The sequence below is a fragment of the Antechinus flavipes genome, chromosome 1, assembly GCF_016432865.1.
Source record: "Antechinus flavipes isolate AdamAnt ecotype Samford, QLD, Australia chromosome 1, AdamAnt_v2, whole genome shotgun sequence".
Taxonomy (NCBI): domain Eukaryota; kingdom Metazoa; phylum Chordata; class Mammalia; order Dasyuromorphia; family Dasyuridae; genus Antechinus; species Antechinus flavipes.
In genome coordinates, this window is record NC_067398.1 from 28,455,627 (window position 1) to 28,476,817 (window position 21,191).

General features: G+C 33.8%; 1 protein-coding gene across 1 annotated transcript in view; it reads left to right on the plus strand.

Moving 5' to 3' along the window:
• Positions 1–19,596: 19,596 nt before the first annotated feature.
• The window catches only part of TAFA1 (TAFA chemokine like family member 1), a 523,951-nt gene continuing 522,356 nt past the window's right edge, over positions 19,597–21,191 (plus strand). The window contains exon 1 of the mRNA XM_051980516.1: positions 19,597–20,141. The gene's annotated coding sequence lies outside the window, so the exon portion shown is untranslated. The remainder of the gene's footprint in view (positions 20,142–21,191) is intronic.

The following is a 21,191-nucleotide window of genomic DNA, read 5'->3' on the forward strand; positions in this document are numbered from 1 at the left end:
GCTGTTGCCACTTGTAAAAGAAGCTTGGAAAACCCCCTTGCCCTAAAAAGAGATCTCAACTTTAAAAAAATGGACAAAAAAGCAAAAAGAACTCTAACCATAGATAGTTTTTATGGTGAGAGAATAACAGATTTCAAACCCTAAGGAGACTAAAAGCAGATGGTCTCCAGATGAAGCCCCAAAAGGTGATATAAACTGGTCCCCAAGACACACTCTCCTAGAAGAAATTAAAAAGGATCTTCAAAGAGAGCTAGAAGAAAAATAAGGGAAGGAAATGAGAACATTGCAAGAGGGTTTAGAAAAGGCAACACAAAATAGACTTAGTGAAATGGGAAAAGCATATAGCTCATTAAAAGATAGACTTGAGAAAATAGAAAAAGAAAACATCTCCCAGAAAAAAAGAACTTATGAAAAGATAAAAAGAAAATAACTCCTTAAAAAACATAATTTTTGAAATTGAAAAAATTTCATAGAATAAAATAACAAATTTAAAAATTAAATTGAACAAATACAAAATAAAGTTTTTTTAAAAAGTAAATGAATAAAATAATTCACTAAAATTTAGAACCAGACAAATGAAAATGAATGACTGAATAAGAAAACAATAATCAATCAAGCAAAACCAAAAAAAATAAAAAATAAAAATAGAAAAAAATGTAAAATACCTATTTGGGGAAACAACTGCCATGGAAAATAGACCTAGGAGAAGTCTAAGGATTATTGGACTCCCTGAAAACCATGATGAAAAAGGAGCTTAGACACTATTTTTCAGGAAATCATCAAAGAGAACTGCTCTGATGACATAGAATCAGAAGGTAAAATAGCCATTGAAAGAATTAACCATACAACTCCTAAAAGAGACTTCAAAGATAAAACTCCAAAGAATATGGTTGCTAAATTAGAATGAGGAAAAAAAATATTACAAGCAAAAAAAAAAGAAACAATCCAAATACAAAGAAGCCATAATACACATTACCCAGGACCTAGCAGCTTCCACCTTAAAGGATCAAAGGGCCTGGAATCTGATATTCTGAAAGGCAAGGGAACTTGGAATGCAGCCAAGAATAAATTACCCTGCTAAACTGAGCATTTTACTTCGGGGAAGAAGATTGACATTCAATGAAACAGATGAATTCCATTTATTTCTGATGAAAATACAAGAACTAAACAAAAATTGACTTCCAAATATCAAGAGAAGCATAAAAGGTAAAAAGAAAAGTACTCTTGCTTTTACTTTTCTTTTAGAAATGCTATGCATTTCTGTTATGGTATCCATAGAAAGAGCATGTATAATTTGATTTTACTGTTATAATATAAAAAAGAAACTAGAGGTGGAAAGGGGGTTGTATTAGAAACAGGGAAAGTCAAGGTAAAATGAGAGAAATAACATCTCAGTAAAAAGCAAACCAAAACTATTATAATTGATGGAAAGAAAGGAATGAACATGGTATGAATTTTACTTTCATCAGATTTGGCTCAAAGAGAAAATATTAGACATATTTGGTTTCACTGAGAAATTTCTCTCACCTTCTAGAATAGAATGAGGGGAAATGGGAAAAGAGAAGGGGTAGACTAAATAGAAGGGAAAACAGAAATAGGAAAAGGTATAACAGAAGTGGAAAGAATCTAAAGGGGGAGGACTGCTTGAGGTAAGTAGTGTTCATAAGGAAAATACTGGGGAGGAGGGAAAGTTGGAAAAGAAAGAGAAAAGTATAATTTTGGGTTAATAAGATGGCAAGAAATACAGAATTAGTAGTTTTAACTATAAATATGAATGAGGTGGATTCTCCCATACATTGCAAACAGATAACAGACTAGATTAAAAGACAGAATCCTACAATATGTTGTTTACAAGAAACACATTTAAAGCAGAATGATACATGTGGAGTAAAAGTAAAAGGTTGGAACAGAATCTATGATGCTTCAGATGAAGTGGGAAAAAAAAAAAACAGGGTTAGCCATCCTGATCTCAGATCAAGCAAAAGCAAACATTGATCTAATTAAAAGAGATAAGGAAGGAAACTATATCTTGCTAAATAGTACCATAGATAATGAAGCAATATCAATACTAAACATAAAATACTAAACCACCAAGTGGTATGGCATCTAATTTCCTAAAGGAGAAGTTAAGGGAGCTGCAAAAAGAAATAGATAGCAAAACTACAGTAGGGGGAGATCTCAGTGTTGCTGTCTCAGAATTAGATAAATGAAACCACAAAACAAATAAGAAAGAAGTTAAAAAGGTAAATAGAAAACTAGAAAAATTAGGTATGATAGCACTTTGGAGAAAATTGAATGGAGACATAAAGGAGTACACTTTCTTCTCAACAATTCATGGAACCTGTACAAAAATTGACCATATATTAGCACACAAAGAACTCAAAATCAAATGCAGAAAGTCGGAATTAGTAAATACATTTTTTCAGGTCACAATGCAATAAAAATTACATTCAATAAAAGGCCAGGGGAAAATGGAACAAAAAGTAATTGGAAACTAAATAACTTCATCCTAAAGAATGAATGGCTGAAACAGCAAAAGATAAATACAATCAATAATTTCATCCAAGAGAATAACAATAATGAGGCAACATACCAAAATTTGTGGGATACAGCCAAAGTGGTAATAAGGGGAAAGTTTATATTTCTAGATGCTTACTTGCATAAAATAGAGATAGAGAAGATTAATGAATTGGGCTTGCAACTAAAAAAGCTATAAAAGAACAAATTACCACCTCCCCCCAATCAAATACCAAAGTTGAAATTCTAAAAATGCAGGAGAGATTAACAAAATTGAAAGTAAAGAAAAACTGAATTAATAAATAATACTGAGTTGTTTTTATTAAAAAAAACAACAACAACAAAATAGATAAAGCTTTAGTTAATTTCATTAGAAAAAGGAACTAGGAAAATCAAATTATTAGTCTCAAAAATGAAAAGGGAGAACTTGCCGCCAATGAAGAAGTAATTAGAGTGACAACTGAGAGTTATTTTGCCCAAATTTATGGCAATAAATTTTATAACCTAAGTGAAATGGAGGAATACCTATAAAAATATAGATTGCCCAGATTAACAGAAGAGGAAATAAATTACTTAAATAATCCCATTTTAGAAAATGGTATTAATCAACTCCCTAAAAAAAAAAAATCCCCAAGACCAGATGGCTTTTCATGTGAATTTTACCAAACCAATAATACATTATGACCAAGTAGGATTTATACCAGGAATGCAGGGCTGATTCAATATTAGAAAAATTACTCACATAATTGACTATTTCAATAACAAAACTGACAAAAATCATATGATTATCTCAAAAGAAGCAGAAAAGGCATTTGATAAAATCCTATACCCATTCCTAGCAAAAACTCTAAAAAGTATAGGAATAGACTTTTTCTTTTTTTTTTTTAAATTTTTTATTATAGCTTTTTATTTACAAGATACATGCATGGGTAATTTCTCAGCATTGACAATTGCAAAATCTTTTGTTCCAATTTTTCCCTTCCTGCCCCTTCCCCCTTCCCCCCAATGGCAAGTTGACCAATACATGTTAAAATACGTTAAAGTATAAGTTAAATACAATATATGTATATATGCCCATACAGTTATTTTGCTGTACAAAAGAATTAGACTTTGAAATAGTGTACAATTAACCTGTGAAGGAAATAAAAAATGCAGGTGGACAAAAATAGAGGGATTGGGAATTCTATATAGTGGTTCATACTTATTTCCCAGAGTTCTTTCACTGGATGTAGTTGGTTCTATTGGAAATGATTTGGTTCATCTCATTGTTGAAAAGGGTCATGTCCATCAGAATTGATCATGATATAGTATTGTTGTTGAAGTATATAATGATCTTCTGTAGACTTTTTCTTAAAATAGTCAGTAACTTCTATTCAAAATCATCATCAAGCATCATATGTAATGGGGATAAACTGGAACCATTCACAATAAAATCAGGGGTGAAACAAGGTTGCCCACTATCATCATTACTATTCAATATTGTATTAGAAATGCTAACATTGGCAATAAGAGAAGAAAATGAGATTAAAGGAATTAGAGTAGATAATAAGGAAACCAAATTATCATTATTTGCAGATGATATGAGGCATCTTAGAGATATATGCTTAGAGAACTCTAGATAATAAGAAAAACTATTGGAAATAATCCACAACTTCGGCATAGTTGCAGGATACAAAATAAATCCACATAAATCATCAGCATGCTTATACATCACTAACAAAAAAAAAAAAAAACCAAAATAAAACAACAAAAAAAAAAACAAGAGATACAAAGAGAAATTCTATTTAAAATAACTGCCGATAGTATAAAGTATTTGGGAATCTATCTGCCAAAGGAAAGTCAGAAACTATATAAGCAAAACTACAAAATTCTTTCCACACAAATAAAATCAGATATGAACAATTGGAAAAATATCAAGTGCTCTTGGATAGGTCAAGCAAATATAATAAATATGACAATGCTACCTAAAACAATCTATTTAAGAAACTATTTTTACTGACCTAGAAAAAATAACAACAAAATTCATCTGGAAGAGCAAAAGGTCAAGAATTTCAAGGAAATTCATGAATAATAAAAAAGAAGGTGGCCTAACTGAACCAGATCTAAAACTATATTATAAAGTAGAAGCCAGCAAAAAACATTTGGTACTGGCTAACAAATAGAGCAGTTGATCATTAAAATAGGTTAGGTTAATAGAACAAAATAGTCAATAACTATATCAATCTAGTATTTGAAAAACCCCAGTTTTGGGAATGAGAATTCACTATTTGACAAAAAACATTGGGAAAATTGGAAATTACCATGACAGAAATTAGGCATTGACCCAAACATAATACCATATACCAAGACAAGATCAAAATGGGTTCATGATCTAGACATAAACAATGATATCATAAACAAATTAGAAGAAGATACGATAATTTACCTCTCAGATCTGTGGAGGAGAAAGGCATTTGTGACCAAAGAAGACCTAGAGATCATTATTGATCACAAAATAGATAATTTTGATTATATTACATTAAAAAGTTTTTGTACAAACTAAACTGTAGACAAAATTAGAAGTGAAGCAACAAACTGGGGAAACATTTTTACATTCAAAAGTTCTGATGAAGGCCTTATTCCTAAAATATATAGAGAATTGACTCAAATTTATAAGAATTCAAGCTATTCCCAATTGATAAATGGTCAAAGGATATGAACAGACAATTTTCAGATGAAGAAAATGAAACTATTTGTAGTCATATGAAAAGGTGCTCCAAATCACTATTGATCAGAGTAATGAAAATTAAGACAACTCTGAGATACGACTACACATCTCTCATATTGGCTAAGACGACAGGAAAAAAATAATGAAGACTGTTGGAGGGGATATGGGAAAACTGATACATTGTTGATGAAACTGAACAGATGCAATCATTCTAGAGAGCAACTATGCTCAAAACTATGCTCAAAAAATTATCAAACTGTGCATACCCTTTGACCCAGCAGTGTTTCTATGCGGCTTATATCCCAGAGATCATAAAGTAAAGGGATTCACAAGAGAAAAGATGTTTGTGGCAGCCATTCTAGAGAGCAATTTGGAACTATGCTCAAAATAGCTGTGCATACCCTTTGATCCAGAAGTGTTACTACTAGGCTTATATCCCAAAGAGATCTTAAAGAAAGGAAAGGGACCTGTTTATGCAAGAATGTTTGTATTGGCCAGAAACTGGAAACTGAATGGATGCTCATGAATTAGAGAATGGCTGAATAAATTGTGGGATATGAATGTTATGGAATATTATTGTTCTGTAAGAAATGACCAACAGGATGATTTCAGGAAGGCCTGGAGAGACTTACATGAACTGATGCTGAGTGAAATAACCAGGACCAGCAGATCATTATATATTTCAACAACAATACTATATGATGATCAATTCTGATGGACCTGGTCATCTTCAGCAATGAGATAAACCAATCAGTTCCAATGGAGCAGTAATGAACTGAACCAGCTACACACAGTGAAAGAGCTCTGGGAGATGACTAAGAACCATTATATAGAATTCCCAATCCTTATATTTTTGTCCACCTGCGTTTTTTATGTCCTTCACAGGCTAATTATACACTATTTCAGAGTCCTATTCTTTTTGTACAGCAAAATAACTGTTTGAACATGTATACTTATATTGTATTTAATTTATACGTTAACATATTCAACATGTATTGGTCAATCTGCCATTTGGGGGAGAGGGGGAAGGAGGGGAAAAAATGGAACAAAAGGTTTGGCAATTGTCAATGCTGTAAAATTATCCATGCATATAACTTGTAAATAAAAAGCTATTATTAAAAAAAATATGTTTGCGGCAGCCCTTGTGGTAGTGGCAAGAAACTGGAAACTGAATGGATGCCCATCAATTAGAGAATGGCTGAATAAATTATGATATATGAATGTTATGGAATTTTATTGGTCTGTAAGAAAAGACCAGCAGGATGATTTCAGAGAGGCCTGGCGAGACTTACATGAACTGATACTAAGTGAAATGAGCAAATCCAGGAGATCATTATATACAGCAATAACAATGATCAATTCTCATGGACTTGGCTCTCCTCAATAATGAGATGATTCAAACCAATTCTAATTGTTGAGTGATGAAGAGAGCTATCTACATTCAGAAAGAGAGCCATGGGAATTGAGTGTGGACTACAACATAGCATTCTCACTCTTTCTGTTGTTGTTTGCTTTCATTTTGTTTTCTTTCCCAGTTTTTTTTCTTGATCAGATTTTTCTTATACAGCAAGATAACTATATAAACATGTATACATATATTGGATATAACATATATTTTAACATATTTTACATGTATTGGCCTACCTGCCATCTAGAGGAGGGGGTGAGGAAAAGAAGGGGATAATTTGGAACAGGAGGTTTTGCAAGGGTCAGTGTTGAAAGATTCCCCATGCATATGATGTGTAAATAAAGAGCTTTAATTAAAAAAAAATAAAAATGATCTATTCACATGCATCTTTTTATATTATATTTATTTATTAATTTATTTTAACACACATTATTTTATGAATCATGTTGGGAGAGAAAAATGAGAGCAAAAGGGAAAAACTATGGGAGAGTTAAAAAAAGAGGAAACAAGAAATGAACACAGCAGGTATTGATTTACAATCAGGCTCCTTGTTCTTTTTCTGGATAAAGATGACATTTTCTGTCCAAAGTCTATTTGAATTGCTTTAGATCACTGAAGTTCTGAGAACCAAGTTTTTCATAGTTTATCACTGCACATTTTGTGGTTATTGTATAAAATGTATTCCTGGTTCTGCTTATTTCCCTCAGCATCAGTTCATGTAAACCTGCCCAGGCTTTTCTAAAATCAACTTGTTCATCATATTTTATAGAGCAACAATATTCCACTGTCTTCATATACGACAACTTATTCAGCCATTCCACAACTGATGATTATCTATTCATCTGCTGCTATAAACATTTTTGCACATGTCCCTCCTTTATGATTTCCTTGGGGTACAGAATTTGCCTACTGAGTTGGGACTAAAAGCTGCCCCACTGATTTGTTTTTCTCCTGAGCCAGGACTTGGGGTCTTAGTTTCTGATTTGTTGTGATTAAGACCATCTCACAGGTTTTCCCACTGTCTATTGAGCAGGGTTGAACTATCTTTTTCCCAGTGAGACTGACCTTTCTTGAAGTTTTTTAGTCTATTTTGAGTTAGAGAGTAGTTTCATTCCATCAGACTCTATTCAAAGGCTTTGGTTTATTTTCAAGGGATACTGGGAGAACTTGAGCTACTTTCTGAATTTACCCTGCTGTCTTGGCTCCACCCTAGAAGTCCCATATTCCATTTATCTATTGTGGGCAAGGACATAGCTCTGTAAAATTTTAATACTTGAATTTATATTTTAGATGTTGTTGTTAATTATATTTCCCTGATCTACTTATTGATATTGTTTTATTACACAGAAATTTTATTGTGATAGTATTGAACATATATATCTCATTTCAAATAATTCTATTATTTACTAAGAAGAATATTCCCCCTACACTTGACATAAATCATCATTTATCATCCATTTTTATAGTTCTTTTACTATCTTATGTTTTCAGCATCCCTACTTTCATATTTCCAACTAGATCATAACTTCCTTTGGAGCAAAGGTCTTTGTTCCCTGAAGAGAGAAATAAAGTGAGCCATGGTTGAAACTCAGAGTCCACCAATTCTTTATCTGTGTGTGGATAACATTTTCCTTCATGAATATTTTGTATATGTCTTGGATCAAGTGTTTTGAGAACAACTGAGTCACTTATACATGATCATTGCATAATGTTACCAATACTATGGATAGCATTTTCCTGGTTCTGCTCATTTCACTTTCCATCAGTTCATACAAGTCTTTCTTGGTTTTTGCCTGGCCATCATTTCTTATAGCACAATCCTATTCCTATTTTTAAAATTCATATACCACAGTTTGTTAAGCCATCCCTCAAGTAATAGTCTCCCCCTCAATTTCTACTCTTTTATTACCATGAAAATGACTGAAATAATTATTTGTTCAGATATAGGTCTTTTTATCTTTTTCATGGACTCTTGGGATATAGACCTCATAGTGGTATTGCTGGATCAAGATGTATAAACAATTTTTTTCAATTAATAGTTCTCCATTTCCAAGACATATGCAAAGATAACTTTCAACATTCACTCCTGCAAAAACTCATACTCCAAATTATTCTTCCTTTCCTCTCCTCCCCCAGACAGCAAGCAATCTAATACACATAAAACAAGGGCAATTCTACTATACACATATCCACATTTATTACGCTGCATAAGAAAAATCATATCACAACGGAAAAAAATGAGAAACAGAAAAGAAGGCAAGTAAAAAACAACAAAAATGGTAAAAAAAAAAAAAATACTATACTTTGATCCACATTCAGTCCCCACAATCCTCTTTTGGGATGCAAATGGCTCTTTATACCACAAGATTATTGGAACTGGCCTGAATAAAGCCAGGTTCATCAGAGTTCATCATCACATAATTTTGTTACTGTGTACAATATTCTCTTGGTTCTACTCACTTAACTTAGCATCAGTTCAGATATGTCTCTCCAGGTCTTTCTGAAATATCCTGCTGATCATTTCTTATAGAACAATAGTATTCCATAATGTTTATAACCATGTCTTACTTAGCCATTCTCCAATTGATGGGCAGCCACTCAGTTTCTAGTTTCTTGCCACTACAAAAAAGGACTGCTACAAGCATTTTTGCACATGTGGTCCCTTTTAACATTTTTATCATCTCTTTGGGATATAAACCCAGTATAGGCACTGCTGGAAAATAGGGTATGCACAGTTTGATAGCCCGTTGAGCATAGTTCCAAATTTCTTTCCAGAATGGTTGGATCAATTTGCAACACCGCCACCAATTTCTTAGCGATCCAGTTCTCCTGTATCCCCTCCAAAACTCATCATTATCTTTTCCTGTCATCTTAGCCAATCTGAGAGGTATATAGTGATACCTCAGAGTCATTTTAATTTTCATTTTTCCTATCAATAGTGAGTTAGTGCATTTTTCATGTGATTAGAAATGGTTTTAATTTCTTCATTTGAAAATTGCCTTTTCATATTCTTTCACCATTTATCAATTGGAGAATGGCTTGAATTCTAATAAATTTGAATGAATTCTCTATATATTTTTTGAAATGAGGCCTTTAACAGAACCCTTGAATGTAAAGATTTTTCCCAGTTTTATGCTTCCCTTCTAATCTTGTTTGTGTTGATTTTGTTTGTACAAAACCTTTTTAATTTAATATAATCAAAATTATACTTTTGCATTCCATAATGTCCTCTAGTTCTTTTTTGAATCCAAATTCCTTTCTTCTCCACAGATCTGAGAGGTAGACTATCCTTTGTTCTTCTAATTTGCTTATAGTATTACCCTTTATGTATAAGTCATGAACCCATTTAGACCCATCTTATCTTGGCATAGGGTATTAAGTATTGGTCAGTGCTTAGTCTCTGCTATGCTATTTTCTAATTTCTCCAGAAATTTTTGTGAAATATGAGTTCTTATCCAAGAAGCTGGAGTCTTTGGCTTTTATGAAACACTAGATTACTGTAGTCATTAACTTGTGTTTATGAAACTAACCTAACAGGCTACTCTATTTCTAGCCTGTACCAAATGATTTTGATGACCCCTGCTGTATAATATAGGTTTAGGTCTGGCCGACTAGCCCACCTTCATTTGCATTATTTTTTATTAATTCCTTTGAAATTCTTGACCTTTTGTTCTTCACAAAAACTTTGCTTTTTTTTTTTCTACCTCTGTAAAGTATTTTCTTGGCACTGTGATTGGTATGGCACTAAACAAGGAAATTAATTAAGATAGAATTATCATTTTTATAATATTCACTTGGCCTGCCCATGAGTCTTGATATTCTTCCAATTGTTTAGATCTAACTTTAATTGAGTGGAAAGTGTTCTGTAACTGTTTTCATATCATTTCTGACTTTGTCTTGGCAAGTAGACTCCCAAATAGTTTATATTATCTCCAGCTATTTTAAATGGAATTGCTCCTTATATCTCTTGCTGCTGGACTTTGTTGGTAACACATAGAAATGCTAGTGATTTATGTAGATTTATTTTGTGTCCTGTAATTTTCCTAAAATTGTTAATTCTTTCTACTAGTTTTTAGTTGATCCTCTAAGCACATTATCATATCATCTGCAAAAAGTGATAATTGTGTTTTCTTATTACCTACTCTAATTACTTTTATTTGGTTTTCTTCTCTTACTGCTAAAGATAACATTTCTAATACAGTACTGAATAGTAATGGTGACAATGGGCAATCTTGTTTCACTCCTAATCTTAATAGTAATGCTTGCAGTTTTTCCCCATTGGTATGAACAGTTTTATATCCCTCTATGTACAGTTCCAAATTGTTCTTCATAAATTGGTGAATCAGTTCACAGCTCTACCTGAGTGTACCAGTTTTCTAGAATATCATGATCCATAACCCCTTCTCCTTTAATATTGCAGCTGCTAAGTTCTGTGTAATTCTTATTGTGGATTCCTTCCAAAATTTATCATTTTTTCTTTTTGTTATATAAGTTAATCTGATGGGTGTGGGATAGTGTCTCAAAGTTGTTTTTATTTGCATTTCTCCAAAGGAAACTTAGAATACTTCTTCATGTGTCTATTGTTATGGGAGCAACCTGCTATTGGCTGCTGGGGATCTAATTTTGACTAACTTAATAGATCCCTTCATGAGAGGCTGATAAAAATACAAGAAGACTGAGCGGCATGTGCATTCTCTGACCTCTTTCCTCTTCTCTCTTGCCTCCAATTTATTTCATTCCCAATCTACAAGCAACATCTGAGTCAGTAAAGTCTGATTTTCAATTCCTTCAGTGGTGTTATGATTAACAGCTATGGGGGCTTTGAGAGAACTGAACTGCCCCTTCACACTTAGGTGTGGTGCTTAACAATTCCCCCTTCTTTTTTTTTTTTTTTTTCATTTTATGGGGACATAATTATTTTTCCCCCAACAGCATGGTCAATAAGTTTATCCAATATTGTGAAGCAGCTGTCATCTGAGTCCACATGCTAAGGAATGCAAAGAGCACTGTCAAAGTCTTTCTGTCCTATTCCTCTGGATGATTGCAGGGTGAGACGCAGGTATTGAATCTTGGGAGATGTTATGGAGGCAAACTTTCTGACAAAAGAAGAAAAGGATTGTAGTCAGAACAGATACTTTTCATAAGTCTCTCATCAGTCTCCTGGCTCAGTACTTTGAAGTGTTGTCCCATTTTAGTTACCCTAACTGAAAAAGTCTTTCTGGGTCTCTTCTCCTTTTCTTTCCCTGTGGGTTCCTGAAGGAATGCTCCTGGAAGGATCCTACTCATAAATAGCTCTGGAACATGGCTGCTACTTTATTTCTTGTGTTTCTTGTGTCCCTATTTGGGGGCCATTTGTTACAGGAGCAACCTGCTAATGTGTTAAGGGAGCCACCTACTAGTGGCTGCTGGGGATCTAATTCTGAACAGCAGAATAGATCCTTTCATGTAAGAAGAGAGGTGACTGAGAGGCAGTTGCATTCTCTGACCTCTATTCTCTTCTCTCTTGTCTCCAATTTACTTCATTCCCAATCTACAAGCAACATCTGAGTCAGTAAAGTCTGATTTGCAATTCTTCAGGAGTATTATGATTCACAGGTGTGGGGGCTTTCAGAGAATTGAACTGCCCCTTCACACTTAGGTGTGGTCTTTAACAGTCTATGAATAGCTTTGATTTTTTCCTCTGAAAATTGCTTGTCTATAACTTTTGACCATTTGTCAGTTGAGGAATGGCTTATATTCTTAAAATTTTGCCTCTGTTCTTTATATATTTGAGCAGTGAGGCATCATCAGAGATACTTGATGAAAAGATTGTTCCCTGGCTTTTTGTTTTCCTTCTAATCTTGGTTACATGGGTTTTTTTTTTTTTGTGCAAAAGCTTTTTAATTAATTATGATCAAAAACTTTATTTCATAATTCTATTTGTTGTTTGGTCATGAACCTGTAACTCATTTAACTTCTCCTTTGAGAATCTGAATGCTATAGAATTTGGTAGATATTTGTTTAATATTGATATACTGATATTGCTTGTCTATCATACCTTTGAAACAAAATGTGCTTTCTTTTGTTATCTCTTTTAAATAGATCTATTTTTTGCTTTTGATTTGTCTAAGTTCAGAATTGCTACCCCTGTTGTCATCATCGTTTTTCATTCCAGCTGAAGCACAATAGATTCTGTTCCAGGCCCTTGCTTTTACTCTGTGCATTTCTCTCTACTTCAAGTATGCTTCTTACAAACAACATATTATATGATTCCGGGTTTTGATCCACTCTGCTTTTTATTTCCTTTGTTATAGGAAATTTAATCCCATTCACATTCAGTTACAATTACTAACTATGTGTTTCCCACAATTCAATTTTTTCTACTGTTTATCCTCTCTCAACTTTCAAACCTTTCCTTCTTCAGCAGTGTTTTGCTTATGTCTACCACCTCACCAAATTTGTTGTCTCTTCTTTCAGTTCACTCTACCATCCTAAACTCACCAGTAATCTCTTCCCTTTCTACTTTCCTCTCTAGTAAGACATATATTCAACTGAGTATGTAAATTAATCCCTCTTTGATCCAAGATTCAAATAATGTGATATCCATCATCCACCTCCCAACTTCCACTCCATTGTAATAGGACTTTTAGCAGCTCTCCATATAAAATAATTTATCCCATCCCATCTCTTTCTCTCTCTTCCTTCTGAACCAGTGTGCTCCTCTTTCTCCTTCTTTAGTTATTTTTATGTTATTCCCTCAAAATCACTGTATACCCATATTCTTTGTCAGTGTTTATTCCTTCTAGCTATATTATTAGTATTCATTAGTGGTGAACTTAAAAAAAAGTACAAGTATCATCTTCCCATGTAGGGATATAAATAATTCAGCTCCATTGAATTCCTTATTTTTTTTTTCATTTCCCATTTTACCTTTTTAGGCTTCTGTTGAGTTTTAATGTTGAAAATGATAGGTTTTGTTCAATTCTGGTCTCCTTATGAAAGCTTGAAATCCTTCTATTTCATTGAATAACCATTTTCCTCACCATATTATGCAAATTTCACCAGGTAGATGATTCTTGATTGTAATCCTCATTCGTTTACATTCTAGAATCATATTCTGTGACTCAGCAGCTACTAAATTCTGTGTAATCCTGATTGTGACTCCCCAATGTTAGAATTATTCCATTCTGGACATTTGTAGCATTTTTTTCCTTAATATGACAATTCTGTATTTTGATTATAATGTTCCTTAAAGTTTTTATTTTGAGACTTCCTTCATGAGGTGATTTCTTTCAATGTCTCATTTGCCTTCTTGTTCCAGAATATCAAGCCAATTTTTCTTGATAATTTCTCTAAAGATGCTGTACAGATCCTCATTTTGATTATGTTCTCATGTAGGCAAATGATTCTGACATTGTCTTTCCTAAATCTGTTTTCTAGATCAACTGTTTTTTGAATGAGGTATCATTTTCTTCTACCTTTTTTTATTGTTTTACATTCATTTGATTGATTTTTGATGTCTTATGAAGTCATTAGCTTCCATTTATTCCACTCTAACTTTTAAGGAGTTGATTTTCCTGGTTAGCTTTTGTATTTCTATTTCCATCTGGCCAAATGTACTTTTTAGGGAGCTGTTTTCTTCACCAGATTTTTGTATCATCTTTTCCATTTGGCCAATTCTGCTTTTCAAGCAGTTGTTTTCTTTTTCTAAGCTGTTGACTTTTTTTCCATAATCCTCTTGCATAATTTTCATTTCTTTTCCCAATGTTTCTTCTTCTCTCATGTGATTTTTCAACTCCTTTTAGTTTATGGGTTTTTTTTTTTGTTTGCTTTGTTTTGTTTTTTGTTGTTGTTGTTCTTGTTTTGTTTTGTTTAGTTTTGTTTTCTTAAGCTTGAGACCAATCCTGTTTTTCTTTTGGGCTTTGCCCATACATGTTTTGACACTGTTGTACTTTTCTCAGTTTGAGTCCTGGCCTTCCCTATAACCATAATTACTTTCTGTGATTAGCTTATTTTATGCCTTTTTTGCTCATTTATTATTTTTTTTTTGAGGAGGGTATTTTTTCTTTTCTTTTAAATCTGAGCACTGTATTCAGGGTGGAAGGGATGTTGTCTCAGGTTTCTTGTGGCAGTGGCTACAGGCCTTGGCTGTTTACCTGGTGCCAATGTTACCCTGCAATTCATAGGAAACCTTTATGTCTGGTGCTGGGTTGAGGGAGTAAAGTGAGGATGGTTGGTACTCCTGGAGGCTGTAGAAATCTGGCAGTTTACATGGTGCTGAGCTAGGGTCTTTGTGGTGATATCTGTTGTGTATTGAGGGAAGTAAGGTATTTTGGAGTTTTTCCAGTACTACAGTGAAGTACATGGAGATTCTTGGATCTGGAATCTGCCAGTTCTTCTAGTTATGCTAAAATACATGTTGGGGTCACAATGTTGGTATCTGTTTTCTCCACCACATTGGAACTAAAGATCTCCTGCTCATTTGCTGGGGTAAGGCTTGCTACTGGCTTGCTTGGATGCTTCCTGTCTTGAACAGCACCCCCCTCTTTACTCAAGTGAGATAGCCTTTTCTTTCTTTTTTTTATTATAGCTTTTTATTTACAAGATGTATGCATGGGTAATTTTTCAGCACTGACAATTGCAAAACCTTTTGTTCCAACTTTTCCCCTCCTTCTCCCTACTCCTTCCCCCAGATGGCAGGTTGAACAATACATGTTAAATATGTTAAACTATAAAGAGTCAGACTTTGAAATAGTGTACAATTAGCCTGTGAAGGGAATAAAAAATGCAGGTGGACAAAAATAGAGGGATTGGGAATTCTATGTAGTGATTCATAGTCTTCTCCCAGAGTTCTTTCACTGAGTGTAGCTGGTTCAATTTATTACTGTCTATTGAAACTGATTTGGATCTTCTCATTGTGGAAGAGGGCCACGTCCATGAGAACTGATCATCATAGTATTGCTGTTAAAGTATATAATGATCTCCTAGTCCTGCTCATTTCACTCAGCATCAGTTCGTGTAAGTCTCTCCAGGCCTTTCTGAAATCCTCCTGTTGGTCATTTCTTATAGAACAATAATATTCCATAATATTCATATACCACAATTTATTCAGTCATTCTCCAATTGATGGGCATCCCTCAATTTCCAGTTTCTGGCCCCTACAAAGAGGGCTGCCACAAACATTCTTGCACATACAGTTCCCTTTCCCTTCTTTAAAATCTCTGGGATATAAGCCCAGTAGTAACACTGCTGGATTAAAGGATATGCACAGTTTATTAACTTTTGAGCGTAGGTTCCAAATCATTCTCCAGAATGGCTGGATGTGTTCACAATTCCACCAACAATGTATGTGTCCCAGTTTTCCCACATCCCCTCCAACATTTTGCATTATCTTTCCCTGTCATTCTAGCCAATCTGACAGGTGTGTAGTGGTGTCTCAGAGTTGTCTTAATTTGCATTTTGAGGTAGCCTTTTCTTAACAACTATCTAAGTTTCTTTGGCTAACAGATTGTTTTATCCTATCCTTTTGTTGATTCTGCTGTTCCAGGGTTTGTGTTGGGGCACTATTTTATGGTTATTTGGAGGTAATTAGGAAAGTTACAGCAGTTTACTACATAATCCATCATCTTGCTTCCTAAAGTTCCCATCTCTCCTAACTCTTTAACTGTCTGCTTTAGTAATTATATCATATGTCTCCATCTTTCATCTGCATCATTTCTTAAAATTCAACTCAGACATTTGCCTCCACACTTCCACAGCATGGAGATTTACACGTAGTAGCCAGCTAGGTAACACAGTGAATGTAGCACTGAGTTTGGAATCAGGAAAACTCATCTTCATGAATTCAAATACAGCCTCATTTACTAAATGTATGACACTGAGAAAGTCACTTAATACTATTTGCTTCAGTTTCCTCATCTATACAATGAATTAGAGTAGGTAATACAAATCCCTCGTGTATCTTTGCCAAGAAAAACTCAAATGAGGTCATGAGAAGTTGAATATTACTGAAACAATGAAATAACAAGATTTCTCAAAAAGTTTATTGAATCAAAGTTATTTCATTTCTATCATATAATTAATCTCTTTTAAAGATGGCTTCTATATTTTGAATATAAAATTTTAAAAGTCCATATTCTTTCATAATTATTCTCTTTGTCTAGTCCAATCAGGAATAACTTTAACTACTCAGAACTGATACAGAATATTGTTTTATAACTTTCTAATTCACATTTTGCAACACTGTGTGTTACATATGCCTTTTCCTCTTTACCACTCCCAAAACTACACTATAAAATATGTCAGGGTAGAAACTATGTTTCATTTTTCTTTATATATTCTTCAATGTCTAACTGAGAATTATGCATAGAGTTAGTGCATAATGACAAAGTCAAATAACTCTTTTGGGTATATTTGTTGGAACATTATATAAATAAGAGGAAAATCTGTCCACCTAGTAATATTTTTTATCAAATTTTAAATTTTTTATCTTAGTTCATGAGACAGTATTATCTGTTTCTTAAGGATTATTTTATTTTTACTTATGGAGTAAAGTAACTATTCATCTTCCTAACATCCTATTGACTCAGGTACAAGCATTTAATATTGGGCCATCTGTGCAGACTATTGTTCTAGGTGTCCCCTTCTAAGCTGTTGACTTTTTTCATAATATTATATACCCAAAAGAGTTATTTGACTTTGTGTTTTTATTTTTCCTTTTTCTTAGATCAGATCTGTGAGAGATGATATTCTAAATGAGGAAAGGCCTTTCATTAATGGAGATCAGAATGCTTTCTGCAATTATTATTGCTCTTTATATCATTGTCATCAGATAAGAACTATAAAAGGATAAAGAATCTCCAAGGCCACTTATTTAAAACCACAGAACTAAACTAAACTAAAACCCACAGAGAGAAATAATTTGCCCAAAGTTCCACAGGTAGCATATATTAGAAATGAGATTTGAAATCAGGCCACCTGCTTTTAGAATTATGTCCACTGAATGAAGCTGCCTCTCTATAGTCTTAGGCAGTTGCCTAGATTCAATCTTGCTCAGGACACGTCAGCAAGAGACTTGAACCCAGAGTCATAGTCTCCCTGACTCTGAATATACCTCTCTATCCTTTAGACTATACTGCATTTTTACTGTATATTTGACTTAATATGTAGGTAATAAAGCCACACAGAACTCATTCTTTAATAGGATGTTTGGCCACTTTTTATCTCGCTATGCTAGGGGTTGCAGTGTAACCTCACTGAATATATCAGAAGCATCGTCAAAGGTTCCCACAGAACAGGAAATGAAAAATGGCATACCAATGTTAACCTAGGTAGTTTGGGATTATTATTATTTTTTTAACTTTCCTACTGATGTTTCTTTTCTCCTGCATTTATTATTGCTTTGAGATTCCTCTCTAAGGTGAGCTGTAATAAAGGGATGATATGTTCTATTGACTCATATTAGAGAAGAATCATATAAAGGATCATTTTCCTAATGTGCTGTATGTATATATACATAGAAATATAAATGTATATACACATGCAATAATACTTCTTAGTTGTTTCCAATGGGAAGGAAAGAACACTTCTATATAACAGAACAACACTTGTCAAAAATCAAATCATTTTGCACTTAGAGAAAGATTAACAAATGGAAGCATGCTATTGTCAATAATATGACAGCTAGGTGGCACAATGATTAGAGTTTTGGGTTTAGAATTAGGAATATTCATCTTCTTTGAGTTCAAATATTACCTCAGACATTTATTAGCTGCAAGACCCTGAACAAGTTGTTTAATCATGTTTGCTTTGATTCCTCATCAATAAAAAGAGCTGGAGAAGGAGATGGCAAAGAACTCTAATATCATTACTGAAAAAAAAAAACACAAATGGGATCACAAAAAATTGTTTTAAACAGTTTCAACAACAATTAACAATAATAATAATAATTGTGATAATAGTATAAATAACACTAATTATATAATGCATTAATCCTTTATATTGGTGATCTTATCTGAGCCTAATAATAGTTTTCTGTGGCAGGTACTAAAATAATCATTATTAATATTTTAGATGAGGAAACTGAGGCTCAGAAAGTCTGACTGGTGTGCCATAATCATGAAACTAACAAAGATAAATAGAATCAAGGTTTGATATTAAGATCATCATCCCCATCTCATTGGTGGCTATGCTTGAATGCTGAATTGCTATTTATATTGTTGTTATTATTATCATTTTTAACAATAGTTGGTGAAAAGGGGATGGAGGTGAGAATAAGCATCTTCAAAGAACATTTCCCTTCCTGTCAAAGCCCAGTATAGGAAGCTTAAAGACTCTTTAAGAGTCAGAATTTCATTTATTAAACTTAATATGCTTCATTGAATAAGGTAGAAATATTATACACCAGAGATATTTAAACTATACTTAAAAGCAAATGTAATATCATAGAAATATAGCATGTTCAAGTGGGAAGGGATTTTAGAAATCACGCTGTCTACTCCCCCAATTTCCCCTTGTCCCATTTTGCAGATCAGGAAATTGAATGCCCAGAGAATTAAATACCTTGCCCTTGGTCACATAGATAGCAAATAAAATAAGCAGATCTGCCTTGAAATGAAGTATCCTATCTCTCATCCTCCCTTTCCTTCCACAGAATCACAATGCTTTAAATCAACTTTAGTCCCTTAAATATATATATCCATTCAATCAAAGTTCATGCTAAACTTCCCAAGAGAGGTCAGTTTAACCAAGATCCAGACAAAAGAAATAAGTTTGGCTGTCTTCTTTTCTCCTATGATTCAGGCTTTTTTTAGTCTATTAAAAAAATCCCTGTATCTTTCTGCAGCTTCTGCCGTTTTTTCCTTAGGCTTTGCCTTTCCTTTGTATCTACTCCAATGTAGCTTCTAATACAAGGAATCAGGCATTACAGTGTTAAAATGCTGGTCTTGTTGTTTAAGTTAGTGGGCAGGTATAAAAATTCACTGGAGCTGTAATAGAGGGTAATGTCACTTTAAGACATGTGATACTTTACAGAGCAGGGATGTATCGAAACAGACTACTGATACTTCAGGGCACCGTCTAGCAGCAGTCCAGCTCCCTCCGAACATATAGTGAGTTGCCTGACTGCACTGAAGGAAGGGGAACACGGATGGTCCCTCATTAAAACAGAAGCTGATTTTCATCTGCAAGTACCCAGGAACTGCACATTACCTCAAGATCACTCCAAAGGGCTCATCAGGCAGAGGGAACGCTAGGAGATGATTTAAAGGTGAAGATGACAAGCTTTTCACCCCTCAAACCTTGGCTACTTTTCTGACAACACCGTCTGAGATCTGATGTCTTTTTTATTCTGGAAATAGGATTGGTGACAAGGGAAAAAAAAAAAGAAAGAAAAATAAGATCTATTTTTTTTTAATCCTGATAAAGAAGATTATTGAAAACCTCTTATTGTGGTACACATGGATTTTAAAAAGTGTTAGATCTTTCCAATGAACACTAATAGAGCATTCTACTCCTGGTTGGATTACTCAGGTAAGAAGCTTCTTTAGAATTTAAGATTCAGAAAGCAGATCTGGGAAACACTCGCTAAGAACTAGTGGAATATGCTTTAGCTATCACATTAATTATTCTTTGGAATGCTCTATTTACATAGAGACAGTATGCTTGCTGGTTAAGCTCAGAGTGCTGGCTAATGCAGGGACGTGAAAAGATGCTCAGAAGTAATGCTGAGAATTAAAGAAAGTTAATTGAAAAAAAGGAAGACCAAAAAAAAAAAAAAAAAAAGCCTGATGTGAGTGAGATGTGAAAATAAGCTAGCCCTATGTTAAGATCTGTGTGGGTAGAGAAACGATAGAAAAGAAAAAGCAAGGAGTGAATGGGAAAGTAGACAAGTTTTGTATTAGGATTTTTTGAAGTTTATATTAAATCACAGCACATTTAACTTAATCCCAGAAAGCTTAATGCATGCTATCACCACCTTTCTCCGGATATTCCTTTGCATAACATTAGGAGAACCCCCCAACTCATGCATTCATTTCAAAATTCACAGTGGGGCTCTTGCTATTTTATCTGAAATAAGGAGAATGCTTCGTATTTTATTGGTAGTGGTCCAAAACAATGGAGGAAAGTATGCTGATTTCAAAAGTAAACAGTGGGCAGCAAAACTAATTATCAACTGAACAGTCCATTGCCTTCAGAGAACAGGAGCATAAATGGCACCATGCTGTCAAAAATAATGTTTCTTTCTATTTTGTGCTTAATTACAATTGTCATTATGAGTCTACAGGAACCCTAAGAATCCTTTTTAAAGCCCCTATCTCTGATTTTATGCCATGGATTATCTTCAATTATGCATACTTGTGTACTAGAATATTTTTGGGTGTGTATTTGTGACTGAATGTCAAAACTCTTTGAGAAATGTTTATCTCAGATATAGAATGATCCTGTTGGGAAGTCATTTACAGGTTTTAAATATGAAGTTTTTCTTGAATAGGGGAGCTTGAAAAAGGGAAATATACATAGTATGCAGCCTTCTCTTCCTCAGGGAAATATACCTCATATACAGCCCTCCCTCCTCATAGT